Source organism: Bactrocera dorsalis, chromosome 2 (genome assembly GCF_023373825.1).
Source record: "Bactrocera dorsalis isolate Fly_Bdor chromosome 2, ASM2337382v1, whole genome shotgun sequence".
Taxonomy (NCBI): domain Eukaryota; kingdom Metazoa; phylum Arthropoda; class Insecta; order Diptera; family Tephritidae; genus Bactrocera; species Bactrocera dorsalis.
This window is the reverse complement of record NC_064304.1, coordinates 53,868,282-53,883,212: the sequence shown is the minus strand read 5'-3', so window position 1 is coordinate 53,883,212 and position 14,931 is coordinate 53,868,282. Positions and strand designations below refer to the sequence as shown.

The following is a 14,931-nucleotide window of genomic DNA, read 5'->3' as shown; positions in this document are numbered from 1 at the left end:
TATTCGAACTTCGTCATGGTCGGGCAATGGAACGTCTGCTCCATCGTCATCGATTGGGGTATCGGGTTCGCCTTCTCCTGGTGCTATGTGTTCACTGCCATTCAGCAGGCTGGAGAAGTGTTCCCTCCATAATCTAAGTATGCTCTGGGCATCGGTGGCTAGATCACCTTTGGGGGTTCTACAGGAGTATGCTCCGGTCTTGAAACCTTCTGTAAGTCGCCGCATTTTTTCGTAGAATTTTCGAGCATTACCCCTGTCGGCCAGCTTATCAAGCTGTTCGTACTCACACATTTCGGCCTCTTTCTTCTTCTGTCTGCAAATGCGTCTCGCTTCCCTCTTCAACTCTCGGTATCTATCCCATCCCGCACGTGTTGTGGTCGATCGTAACGTTGCGAGGTAGGCAGCCTGTTTTCTCTCCGCTGCGACACGGCACTCCTCATCGTACCAGCTGTTCTTTTGCACTTTCCGAAAACCAATTGTTTCGGTTGCAGCTGTACGTAAGGAGTTTGAAATGCCGTCCCACAGTTCCCTTATACCGAGTTGTTGACGAGTGCTCTCAGAGAGCAGGAGTGCAAGCCGAGTAGAAAATCGTTCGGCTGTCTGTTGTGATTGCAGCTTCTCGACGTCGAACCTTCCTTGTGTTTGTTGGCGTGCGTTTTTTGCTGCACAGAGGCGGGTGCGAATCTTGGCTGCAACAAGATAGTGGTCCGAGTCGATGTTAGGACCTCGGAGCGCACGCACATCTAAAACACTGGAGACGTGTCTTCCGTCTATCACAACATGATCGATCTGGTTGGTGGTTTTTCGATCCGGAGACAGCCAGGTAGCTTGATGTATCTTCTTATGCTGGAATCTAGTACTACAGATAACCATATTTCGGGCCCCGGCGAAGTCGATCAGCCTCAACCCATTTGGGGATGTTTCCTCGTGGAGGCTGAATTTACCGACCGTAGTGCCAAAGATACCTTCTTTGCCCATCCTGGCGTTGAAGTCGCCAAGCACGATTTTGACATCGTGGCGGGGGCATCTCTCATAAGTGCGCTCCAAGCACTCATAAAAGGCATCTTTGGTCACATCGTCCTTCTCTTCCGTCGGGGCGTGGGCGCAAATCAGCGATATGTTGAAGAACCTCGCTTTGATGCGGATTGTGGCTAGACGTTCATTCTCCGGAGTGAATGATAGTACTCGGCGACGGAGTCTCTCTCCCACCACGAATCCAACACCAAACTTGCGCTCCTTTATATGGCCACTGTGGTAAATGTCACAAGGACCTACTCGTAAGTGTCCTTGTCCCGTCCATCGTATTTCTTGGACGGTTCTGATGTCAGCCTTTATTTTCACGAGGACATCAACCAGCTGGGCAGCGGCACCTTCCCAATTAAGGGACCGGACATTCCAGATGCATGCCCTCAATTCGTAGTCCTTATTTCGTTTGCCATGGTCGTCATCAAAAGGGGGGTCTCTCATCCGAGGCTGTGTTTGCTTTTTCATTGGGGGTGTTTTTTTACATGGCGGGTCCCAAACCCAGCGCACAACCCTATGCAGGGGATGTTTCGCCTTCTCACGTTAGCTCGCCTTCAAACGGATGTTCTTAGGCTACCCAGAGGATACTTGGTCAAAGACCGGAAGTCGTGAGCTGCTTGAGTCATATGTAAAAGAATCGTTTCTGGCCACTCCCAAGTGAATGGCGATCAGAGAACTTTCCTCACTTGCGTGAACTTCTACACATGACTCCATCCTCCATCCTCCAATACATACATATACTCACCTCTAAGAAATCTTAGGGTGTTGTGTAACACTTTTTTTGCTACTTTCATGGTAATCAGGGTGTTGTGTTAGCATTTGAGCTACATATAAATTTTAAATTTTGATGATCAACACTTTAAAATATATTAAATAATGCAAGTATTTAAGTTATTTAAGTGATTATATTGATATATTTCGAATCTTTGTTCAATTTTATTAGGATATTACTTGTTGTTTGATGTTAAATCAGTTGTTTTTTTTTTGGGCAATTTTTAAACACGCTTCAAGTATTTCTAAATTTTTGCATGCAGTAGGATACAATCCTGGGTGGTAATTTGTCGTTTGACATATGTGTACAAATTGACAATACATTAGCCGTATAGGAAAACATCAATTGGAAATTGAGTTTAAACACAAACGTATGTATATTGAAGATTTTAACAATAAATATTAGTGTTAATTATAACATTATATTTTTTATATTGTGGATAAGTGTTGTTGCTGAAATAAAGCTAAATTAAGGTAAGGTGTATAAATATATTAGAAATATGTCGAAGTTTTTAATAAGTTTGTGTTTACAGAAGAATGCCGAAATCTTGTGTGAAATAGGCCTACCGGGGAACCGAACACCTAAAAAAAAGTCAGTAACGCGCCTTATTGCAAACCTCTGGGGTGGTGTGGAAAATGCAAAACTTAAAGATTCAAAAATAAATTATTAAAAATATTTATAATGTTAATAAAATTTGTTTAATTTCGTTGGAATAAAGAGTTTATGAAAAATAAATATTGAATAAGCTTTATTAAAAAGTTCGTTTACTATTACAAATTAAAGTCCACAAATTTGCATTTTTTACAATTATTTATTATCATGGTTCGTTTTCTTTTTTTGTATTGAAATGTCTTTTAACAAAAGTCACACCAACAATCAATGGCACTACTAAACTAGCTTGTGCATACAACTTAACTGGTGAAGCTTCTTTCTTTATTTTACCCCAAGAAATAGCCTCATCTGGTCGAGCACCACTGTCACTGCCATCGAATTCCGAAGCTGTGTTAATCAAAACGGAATAATCGGCTCCATTTCTCATTAAATTCACATTGCATATATGATGCTTTATAATACCGCCACCAATTACAATCATTCCCGATTTGGTGGCTTTCACAACTATAGTGTTTAGACGTCGCAAATCGGACAAAATATCTACCACTAATACGGGGTGACGGATAGAGAGGAAATACATCATGTCACCTAGGCTACCATCTGTAAGGGCAGGGCTAAATACAGGTATTTTATGTTTCGCAGCCCAGTGGTATATTAAGCTGGTGTCGTTTATCCTTTCCCCAAGTCGTTGTATAATACGAGAAGGAGACCAAATTATGCCTTTCGTTTTTTGCTCTTCAACCATTTCATCAAGTAGCGGCATGAGCCAATCCTCGAACTTGCAATAGTTATCGTTCGGTACAAGCAAATTATCTACACGATTTATACCACGATCCCCTAAATCTCGGCCAGATAATTCGAATGATCCCATGTACGTGGGTGCTAGGCATTTAATAAACGCCACCCGCTATCGTTACTACACAATCCACCATTTGGTGTTCAACGAGGAATCGTAATGTCTCCCGAAATCCCGACGACACTAGATTAGATGTAAATCCAAGGAACATTGTACAGCTATGTTTTCGTCTAATGAATTCATCCGTTTCATTCAAATGGGCTTCTTCAGGTTTCAACGGCTGCTGCCTACAGTCAAGCTAAGAATATTTTAAAATACATAAACTTTTCCATAATAAAATGGTTACATTACCATTAGATTGATTTCTCTTATTGCCAACCGAAGATTAGTAGCTTGAAACCCCGTAATAACATACGACTCAAATAATTTTGAGTAATCAATTCCTTGATTCCAATCATAGCCCCGCACAATGGGTATGTTTTCCGCGTGTTTTTTCACTTCGTTTAAGTACCGCTTCTTTGGCGATATCTGGTTCAACGGACATTTTCTATTGTATAAAACCTATGTTCACTCCAATTATTAAACTTTAAATAAAATATTTAGTAACTTTATACAAACTAAACTTTGTTTTGATTTAATTTAAATGTTCGAATATGGAAAGCTGCACCTTTTATGTTTTCTGTCGGTCAAATGTAAACAAATACATTCAGAAGAAAACTCACCACCGAGAAATCTAAAAACAGGGCTGAATTTTATTATTAAGAACTCATTACAAAAAGAATATCTGAATGTCAGTAAATGATATTTTTATGGGCGAAATATTGCACACTATGGCATTTAAATCACCTATTGGTAAATATATAACATTTTCTGTTATATTAAGCAACAATATTTATAGTTTTTTTTATTTAATAAAGTAAATTTGCTAAGTATTTACTACCTCAATTTATACAGCACTGCGTTGCTACAGGTTGCTACCACTGAAAATCCAAGATGGCCGCTATTCACCCCCCAGAAAGCTACCACGAAAAGGTTATCTACTGTATATACTGTGATGTTCTCTCCGAGCCGTTCGATACCAATCGAGTTTTCACACTGGGAGATTTCCTATCGTGTGACTTCTTCAATCGACTGCTGGAGAAAATAATTTGCGCTGCAGAGCTATATAGAGAAGGAACAATCTTCTATAAAAGTGTTCAACTGTTTGCGTACGCCGGTGACAACCGCGCCGTTACTTCTGCTGTATAAGAAGTGAAGCATGTTGGTCTGGGGGCCTATTTTGTAACTCGATTCGAAAAAAAATGTACTCGGATTCGGATTTTGTATATTCTGTAATTCGATTTTCGGATTTTCAAGCCAATTTTCGGATAAAATATTCGATAGCTTCTGAGTTGTAGAAAGCAAAAACGAAAATTGTACGTATTTATTCTGGCACAGGGTGGTACAACTTTCGCATAATTATAAATTAGATCCGAATTTCGAATAGAATACTTTTTCGAATCGAGTTACAGAATAGGGCCCCTGGTTGTGAACGGGGACAAGACGCAATATCTCCTGACATCAAACAAACAGTCACCGCATTCGCAACTTTGCTCACACGTCACTGTTGAGAGTCATAACTTTGAAGTCGTAGATAATTTCCTCTATCTTGGAAATAACATCAACACCAGTAACAATATCTTTAAAAACAACACAGAATAACTCTTGCTAACGGGTGCTACTTTGGACTAAGTAGACAATTGAAAAGTAAAATCACTTCTCGACGAACAAAGACCAAACTCTATGGATAATACCATCGGTTGAGGCATCGGCCTTCCTCCCACTATTGAAACGTGGGAAACCCGCCAAATAAGGGGAGTCCTATCATCTGCTAAATCTCCATTCCCCATATAGAAGTTCTTCCTACTCACGACCTTAACTCACCACCTGAGCCTAACAAATCCTCAGCGAACACCATAAAAGTACACAGCACCATAGCACTTAGCGTCATAAATGCCAGATAGTTCATGGTCTTAACCAAAAACCTCGATGCGAGATCCTCGCAATTCTCACAACAGCCGGTTCTACGCACCGAAATTGACTCGGATTTCATCCGACCAAGGGCTGTTATTTCGGCGACCTCACCCCGTTTGGATCGGTGAGTGTTAATTTGTGTTTGTCGTCATTAGAACAATGCCTTGCAGCAGGGTTGCTCGGTATCCTCCTGATTCGTGCTGGCATTGAGTCCAACCCGGGCTCTTAGGAAATTTTCTGCTGCGTTTGCGCAAAAAGGCTCCATCCAAACTCCATCTCGGTCAGGTGTAATACATGCAATGGATAGAGCCATCTTAAGATCTGCTCAGGCCTTAAGACTCACAGGGATGGGACCACGTTGCCTACGCAATACTGCGACGGTAGCCTCTACGGCTGTGCAATCTGCACGCAGTTCGCGCACTGCGCCACCACTCACTCCGAGTGGCCAACAGAGGGCCTTGGGCCTCCACCGTTCCCAGGAGCTCAAACCGGCAACATAGCTCCCACTCTAACTTGTCCACCCCCAACATTCATCCCGCTCCAATCTTCGTTCGAGAACCAATCAGCAACTCTTGGTTCCTCGCACAGTCTGTTCCGTGTGTCAGACCGTCATACGTCGGAACGTTACATCAGTTAAGTGTGATTCCTGCACTGGCTAAAGCCACTTCCCACCACATCACACGTGAGTGGAGTGACTCGTACGTTGTCCCATGCTGCAAGACTCTGCCCCCGCAACACCCAACAGTGGGTCGCCAACCAACACCCCAGTGCTACAACCGCCCCTGCGGGTTCTGCAGCTGCAGCAAATACCACCCACACGTTACTCCCTCTCCTCCAGGATCACCCGCGACAAACCTGTGTACTTCAATTTAACTGCAACGGACTCCAGAGTAAGATCGAGGAGATAGTTGCATTTATGAATCGGGAGCGCGTATCGATAGATGCGGTCCAAGAAACCAAACTAAACAGCCGCTCAGAGTTGTACCGGTTTCAACGTGATACGTAAAGATCGCGAGAAAGATAATGGTGGTGGACTAGCCTTCATATTGCACAAGACCCTGCAGTATCGTCTTATCATACTACCCTAGAATGTCAGGGTATAGCTATTCGGTCTGGCGATGTCGAGCTCGAAATATTGATAAATACATCTCCCCAGTTACATGTTGCCCATATCACCCGAATATAGGCGTGCTACTTCGTGGTGAAAAGCGTTTGATAATAGGCGAATTTAACGCGCACCACGATCTGTCAAATGATCGAAGGGAGATGAAGCTGGTGGAACAGATTGACGATTCGACATTTTGCACAATGATTGACGAAGCCCCACCAGAGTTATGGGCACCTGTAATAGCTCGCCCGGTATTACCATTGGTGGTGGTGGTCTGATAAATAGCATAACCTAGCGACCTATGCTAACTCTCGCATCAGATCACCTGCCCATTATTATCTCGATCTAGAAACCTGCCGATTTCGTTTCTGTGGACAACCGTACCTTCGTTAACTTTAACAAAGCTAACTGTATCGGCTTCACAGAATTTACTGAGAGCACCTTCAATGCTCTACTTATTCCTACGGACGTATGCGTTGGCGAACGTCGATTCCGCAAGGTGATCGCAACAGCTAACGCTCGCTCCATCCCGGCTGGACGAATAGGGGAAATCTGCCCCAACCCCCCTGCCGAAGCAGCCGTTTTAGCTAACGAGCACGACACCTTACGCCATGCCGATCCCGGGGATCCCCGAATAAGGGATCTCAATTTGGAGATTCGGCGTATGGTAAACCATTATAAGCGGACGAAATGGATAGAGCACCTGAAGTCCTGCAACCTCTTTGGGCCCCTGTGAGTAAGCTTTGGGTTACTGTCAAAGCTTTGTCTAACCTGAAGAGACATGACGACCGAGTTGAAGTTCAATTCAATGGCCATGCCTCTTCGGACCCGAAGAAGTGCGCGAGCCATTTTAGCCGACAGTTTACACTCCACTTTTCGGTAGACAAAGGCAAACGATGTGTTAACCGACGGCTGCGCAAAATGCCAAACGACTGTGCGCCATTTACTTTCACCGATGAGGAGGATCAGAATGTAATCAACAAGTCAAAATACTCCAAATCCATTGGCACTGATGGGCTTGTCGCTGACCACTTTTCAAATACCCGATGTGTGGAAAGTCCGAAGAGTGGTTCCACAACTGAAACCTGGGAAACCCGCCAACAAAGGGGAATCTTATCATCCGATAACCCCAGTAGTGAAGACACTTGTGGCCTTGCTACTCCCAACCTTCACTCAGCACCTGAGCCTAGCCAGCCACCAGCATGCAGTGCACAGCACCACCACAGCGCTTAGCGTCATAAACGCGCAGATAGCTCGTGGCCTCAACCACAAACCACCTTGTGATAGAACGATCCTCGTAGCGTTGGACTTGACAAAGCATTTGACATTTGGATTATGAACTACCTGTATGGTCATTCGCGGTTTCGAGCTAAGCGCTCTAGGTTAGATGGCTGATCAGAGATCGCACGTGGACTAAAAGCAGTCTTTTGTGAAACCACTGAAAATAGAACTCCCGTGTTCAGACTTAGAGAGCGGCAAAATGCCTAGTAGCCAATACAAATTTGATGGGATGGGATGATGGTGGGATGTCTGAAGGTATGTGCCCTCAAGTGCCTAAGCCTTGATCTCCCAAAAGCCGGACAGTCAAGAAGGAAGTGCTGGCTAGTTTCTACCGCATCTTCTTCCAAGCAACTTCTGCATGCGGCGTCCGGTAGAATTCCCAGTTTTACAGCATGTATGCCAATAGGGCAGTGGTCCGTCAGGAGCTCCATCACTAATGAGAGACTGGCCTTACTGAGGGCAAAGAGATCACTAGATCTCATGCGATCTATATTGGGCCAAAAGGCTTCTGCGACCGCGCAGGTACCAATGCTGGCCCAGCGTTGACCAAGCAGTCGCGAGGCCCAGCTATCCAGTAGTAGAGCACAAGAGAATGCAGGAGCACCGACCCGTCCCCATTCTACCGATAACGATTCCAGGGTGCCTTTCCTTGCCAGTTCATCAGCTTTTCAGTTACCTGCGATTCCGCTCTGGCCGGGCACCCACACAAGTCTTATAATAAAAGCTATCTGCTGCTGTCTTGCTTGCTGCAACCTTAGCCTGGAAAACACCGTAATAGTCGGGAAGTCTGGAGCTGGATTTTATGGAGAGCTCCCGACAGTAAACCTCTCCACCAACCTTCCTCCCAAGCTTCGACCCATCCAGAAAGAAGCTTACTGCTCCTCTCCACCAGCGACTTCTTCCCTGCAAACTTCCCTCGTCGGTATATGTGCAGAGAAGAAGCCACCGGAGTTCAATATGGCGACTCCATGATCCAGATGATCCGGTATGCAGTCAAAGCTTGTGAGGATATCCGAGTGTTCAGATGCACGTCCCTTTAGGAACCCAGACTTCCTGAGCCTAATAGCCACCTTTGCGGCCATACACCTTCCGGCAATATCCACCGGCGTTATGTTCAGGATTGCATTAAGTGCGATGGTTGGGGTGGTCCTTAATGCGCCGTACATGCTGATGAGCGCAGCTCGTTGAACGCTCTCAAGTTTCTTTGTAAGTGTGGTCTTCTGCAAAGCCCTGCACCACATGAAGACTCCATAGAACATTATGGGCTTGACTATGGTGTCATAGAGCCAGAGTACCACCTTCGGTGAGAGGCCCCACCTTTTGCCAATAGCTTCTCTACAGCAGTATAAGGCAATCGATGGCTCTCTCCTTGATATTCGGCTTCATTGTATCCGCCGGTTGCAGGCGAACACCTGTCATTTGCGGCAAAGGTGAAACAGGGATCTTGCATCTTCTACTAAATAAAATCAATTCAGTTTTATTTGGATTGATGGTGAGTCCACTTCCGACCCCTCATTTTGTTACCACGCTGAGATATCCCTGCGTCAACTCATACACGGTGCTAAGAAATTTTCCTTTCACCATAACTGCTACATTGTCTGCATAGGCAATCACCCGACCGCCGAGATCCTCTAGCTTTTTGAGGAGGACTAGTATCCATAGAAGAGGAGAAAGAACCCCCCTGAGGGGTTCCTCGCTTACATTCTGCCGCGCACTCGCGCTGCCCCATTCTGTTTCGATCACTCTGTCGCACAGAAGACTGAAGATGAGCTGCTTGAAATTCGATACAACCCCAAGACCGTCTAGAGCAGTTACGACTGCCTCCGGCAGGACATTGTTGAAAGCTCCCTCAATATAAAGGAAGGTCCCAACAGCGAAGTCCTTAGCCTCAATTGCTTCCTCAAGCCACCACACGATAGTGTGCAGGGCAGTGTCCACTGACCTACCTTTTCGATAAGCATATTGAGCTCCTGACAGGTAGTCTCTCGGAATGCGTCTCCAGAGTCTTTAGCAAGAAGGAGGAGAGGCTGACTGGCCTGAAATCCTTGGCCGTGACATGGGAGCTCCTGCCAGCCATTGGGATAAACGTAACCTTGACTCATCCCCAAGCTCCCGGGATGTAACCTAATCTGATGCAGTTCGCATAGATCGGTACCAACCAGCCGCATGACACCTTAACAGCCTGCTGCAGTTGCGCAGGTATGATGCCGTCCGGTCCCGGGGACTTGATCGGATTGAACGAATTGGTCGCCCATGTCAAGTGCCGCTCATCCAGAAGGTCGACAAAGGCCGTGCAGGCAGCATGCAGCGCTCCGAGAGATACCTCCGCAGAGGAAGTGTTACTAGGGAAGTGAGCGTCATCTGAAGTATCTCTTCAATGCTCAGGGCCCATTTCCCACTTGCATCCTTGAGATGCCCAGGGACACAGGGTTTTTTGCGAGGATGCGCCTGAATCTAGGGGACTCGTGACAGCTCCTACGGGCCCTATTAAATAAGCGTCTACAGGACGCCCTAGTTTCCGAGAGTTCTCTCTGCCTTTCGGTGTTTTCAGTGAACAGGAGCTCTTCAGTGCAGACTAAACTTGACGGACCTGTGATCAGAAAAGGAGTGGTCATCGAGGACCCTCCAACTTGAGATCATAGGGGCAATCCCTGTCTGCGGTCACAAAAGTTGGAGAATTTCCTCTATTACAAACGCGAAGATTTTCGCTAACAATAAAATCAAAAAGCGACTCACCTCTGGTGTTTGTATCCGAACTCCTCCAGAATCAGGTTAAGAGGGGGTGCACCTAACAAAACCTGCATCGCATCCGTCAAGACGATGCGACATACAGGCAAGCAAGCGAGCATCATACAACGCTGTATTGAGAGTAGTTTTTGAGAACCCAAGACAGTCGTGGCTGCCTCCCATGGTGCGAACAGCACGACGTCCAAGACCTCACTCACTCCTTAAAATGCGTCGTATTTTGTCTACAGTTGCCTGCAGTCGCTCCTTCACGTTCGTCACTCCCCCGTTCATCCGAACAATCGGTGCACGAATCGGCGACAATCTGTCCTTAAGCGGCATTTTTTCCATCCGTATTTCCACCAGTACACTTAAATCCCAAGAATTAGCAATGTCTAAAAAATGTCCTCGCGAGCGACCTTCGACCAGAAGAAGAAGGTTGTCCGCATATGCACATCACTTACAGAGTGGGCCAAAGTGCCCAAGCAGGGAGTCCATCAAAAGATTCCAAACATATATACCACAAATGGAACCCTGCAGGCAGCCACGAACCACTCCAATCTAGATGCTCTCATTGATGCCGAATAATAACTCCGCCAAAGAGTAATTTCTTATCCGTTGCACCCCTCGATTCCAGCTTGGGTCAATGACAATAGGGTGCATTGACGCAACCGGCAGCTTTGTGGCCTTCCTGACCGCACCTCCGGCAGACATCTGCTCTAGCCCTACACTCAGCCACCCTATGATCGAATCCCATACAGCGGAAGCAGCCAGCGACGGGGCTATCCGATCGCACCCTGAAGGAAAACCACTTTACGTAGCACCGACCTGCCTCCAAGAGGGCGGACATAAATTTGTCCCTACCCTCAAGGAAGACATTGGTGCTACCGTCAGCGGCCACCTTCCAAGGACGACTGACCATCCTCACGTCTGTCCTCTGGGATGCCGGGCTGAAGTCCTGAAGGTTCAGCCGGAGTAGTTCCTCATGAATTCTTCATGGGGATCTCCGTATGGACCCCCTGGACTACCACCCGACGACCCAACTTCTGGTTGACAGAGACGTCCAACCCCACCTACCCGAATTTTTTGTTATTCGCCACTCTCTCTTTCTCTAGGACGGATGGAATGCGAATAACCGCCTCACCACCCTTTATTGGTCTCACTTCGTGGACACACCAAGTGAGGGACCCATTGACCTGCTCGGCGTTGAGGAGGGTCTCCCACAACCTCCCCTAAGGGCATCTACTTGGCCGCGAAGATGGGCATTCTCGGTAACAACCGTCATCAAGAGCGCCTCATACTTTGAGGCAAGCTCCAACAGCCCCTTCGCGGTCGCAGCATCAAAATTTTTCGCATCGAACACCAATTCGATGAACGCCCCCGTTATCCTTTTAGCAGGCGCCACATGGCTGACTGTCCCACTCCCAAAAACGCTCCCAAAACGCTCCCCGCGAAATATCCCGCTTCGTCTCGCCCCCTTTCCTGCCGCCCTCTTTAGTGCGCCCGACGACCGTTTCTTTGCCAACCGTTCTAGACGGTTGGGCAACCGCTTTCTCGACGGTGGCCACACTGGCACTCCCGCTCCCTCCCTCATTTCCCCCAACCTCTCAGTCGAACTGATCCGCTGGCGTACCACTAGCGCAGAAGGCTCACAGACAGAAAGATACCGAGGCAGCTGCTCTCCAGGTGTTTGCGTCTGAACGCGCTGAAAAATGCGACACGCGCGCAGGCCCGGTCAGTAATAGCGACCACCCAAGTAGTCGATTATCGCGAGCTCGCAGTGAAACAGCCCACAACCCCAACCAGTGGTCGGATAAAGGCCACTCAAGTGGCCGCCGGACGGACAATGTCACCGTAACGGTCCGGAGTCGACCGATGTGGCACTGAACCGAATCGCACCGTGGACTAAACGGTAGCGCTGTTACGACCGTTGGTCCACACAGGCGTCGCAATTCCAACGCAGGACAGACGCTTGCACCCTTTGGGCACTCCTGTCCAGACCCACCTGACACTGAGCCAACTGAGCTACAGATGCTCAGCACAGAACTACTGGCAGGCAGTCCAGTCAGCATGAATGCCAACAGCACGGAGCTACACTGAAACCGTGCGAAGCTTCCGCCAATAACAACAACGTGGATGACCACGTTGTCCGTATATAATATAGTAATAATTAAATTACTTACCGTAACGTCACGACGATTTTGTACGCAAAATTGCACAAAAAAGCACAAAAATGTGTACCCTCACAAAAACACTCGCGGTCAATAAACTTCGCACCCAACAATCGTACCAACAATTCCACCGAATCGCTACGCACACGCGCCAGGCAATAACGGTGCCAGCTAAAGTGCGTAAACAAACGACATTAAACATTTTCTTACGCTGCTTTAGGTAGAGCCATGGGATTACTTTTATCACGAATCCTGAACCTTATGGCTATTTGGTGATGCTTTTTATCTGAATCAGATGAACTTGTATAAAAAAACACGTTTATTGAATGCAAAAACTAAATTTAGTAAATTTATATACACTTTATTACACATATTGTATAAACGTATATTGAATATTTACGTTCAATTCCAATTCAAATACTTTTTTATTTTGTTTTGTTTCGTATAAAATCTCATATAGAGCTACACCAGGGAAGTTATTTCATAACATTTCTATTCCTTTCGTATTGAGTGCGACGATCCGCACACTCGACACGTTACGGAATTTCACTGGATACGATTATTTGTTCGCTCACGACTGCCGCGATTCGGGCCCAGAACTCGCCACGTCCGAGAGGTTTGGGTCGTTTTCCATGGTCGTTTGACCATCAGTAACGCCCTCTATCTTCTTCTCCGCATCTGCAGCTCGGGTGCCATCAGCCCTGGTATTCGTCTGGAGTACCGTTAGCACTACCATTTCGAACCCATAACTGATGGCTGCCTTGGTTTTGCTGAAAGGACCGATGGATTCCGCGTTGAGTATTATCCGCGCCTGCCGATATGGTTCATTAGTTCTTTCAAGCCTTATGACCCTCCAGTCGTGCGCGGGAAGTGAAGGGTTGCAGTATCCGAGGATCTCCTCGAACTCCTTCGCAGTGGACGGTTCGGCTGGCAGCCAGACGCAAGCTTTAGGGCGAAGAGGAAGATGTCCACGGCCGCCAGTCTGGCTCCCTTCCAAACCTCCCCCACCAGAGAGACTGCCTTTTCATATAAGATGGCCGATATTTCATCGGCACATCTGTTCAGCTTGTGTACCTCATCCAACCGGCACTTACACATTTTGGGGGTGGAGAAGGCACCGTCCTCCCTGCTGCGGTCGAGCACACCAAGTACCATTGCGCCAGCGCTTTTTGCGACTTCGCTGAAGGCTGGCGCCGCCCCCGTTCGTGGTTTCCCTCATGGTTTCTCCCTCATGCGACCTCTGCTCAACTACCTGACCAAAATGCTTGCCACCGTAGCGTTCCACGATTTTTGCTGCTAATCGACGGTCCGACTTCAGCTTCCTAGTTAAAGCACCTTTGCTAATGCCCCCCGTGGATCCTTTCATAATTCTAACAGATATTTCCTTGCATGTAAGCGATTCCGTCGTGTATGAAGGCTCCACCCTTCACTACCTCTTGACTCCTACCGAAGTCTTGGTCTTATTGCTGCAGTTACCCAGCGATGATTTCGTCGCCCCGGGGGCCCCGCCTGGGACAGATCTGGGTGTCGATTTCGACGTCCCTTCACCTCCCTTCGTTACCTACTCGTCCGTGTTTGGGTTCGTAGTGTCTATGCTAAAAGGGTCCCCCCTCAGAGCCGATATCCGTCCCCCGGAAAGGTAGTCACCTTTTATGGTCCCAAGGTTATCTCAGTGACGAGGCCAAGGCGAGGGTTGACGTACGCCCTTATGAGGCAGTAGGTTCAGAGCCGACCAGCGTAAAGAAAAAGTCCTCTCAACTTTCACTTACCACGCCAACTTAATGACGACGGGGGGGAACGTACTCTGAGACCTGCCAGGGTTTTAACGGGACGGAGGCAGTTTCGACATTAACCCAACAGCCATTTCTGATGGATGTCACCCGTCATACTCAGGTGCAAGAATGCCGCCACCACCAGCCCACGGTTCTGAGAGATCGAAATAAGTATTCCTACTATAAAACCAGTTCCATGCCAAAGTCGTCTAAGGAGTTGAAAGGCCGTGAAGTACTTTAAATTGAAAAGAATTAAACAAGGGACATATTTCTGCCGGGTTGACAGTTCTTAGCCGAATAAAAACCCGGGTCCGTCCCGTTTTCCTAGACCCGCTTGTATGTGCTCAAAAGTAAACGGCTAAAAACAAAATCGGATCCATTTTGATATTTAATAAGCTTTTGTTAGTTTTTTTTGAAAATCTGCAAGAGTTTTAGCAGTTCCACATCTATTGTAACCTAAAAATAGGATCCAAAGTAACGTTGAATTTAAAAACTCTTGTGAATTGAAAACAAATTACGATTCGTTTGCTCTCGTATGTCATACTGCCAAACACTGTATACGATTGACGTAGTGACCGTGCACAGTTGTAACGATTCGACCTTAATATTGATTTTGACTGTCGGTAACCCTAAAATTTCATTTGAACACTTGACAGCCT

The 14,931-nt window shown here is 46.7% G+C and overlaps 2 pseudogenes; one reads left to right on the top strand and one right to left on the bottom strand.

Moving 5' to 3' along the window:
- Nucleotides 1-1,770: 1,770 nt before the first annotated feature.
- Nucleotides 1,771-3,783, bottom strand: LOC125776381 (probable deoxyhypusine synthase; annotated as a pseudogene).
- An 883-nt stretch (nucleotides 3,784-4,666) lies between these two features.
- LOC125776330 (uncharacterized) lies at nucleotides 4,667-8,224 on the top strand (annotated as a pseudogene).
- Nucleotides 8,225-14,931: the final 6,707 nt, after the last annotated feature.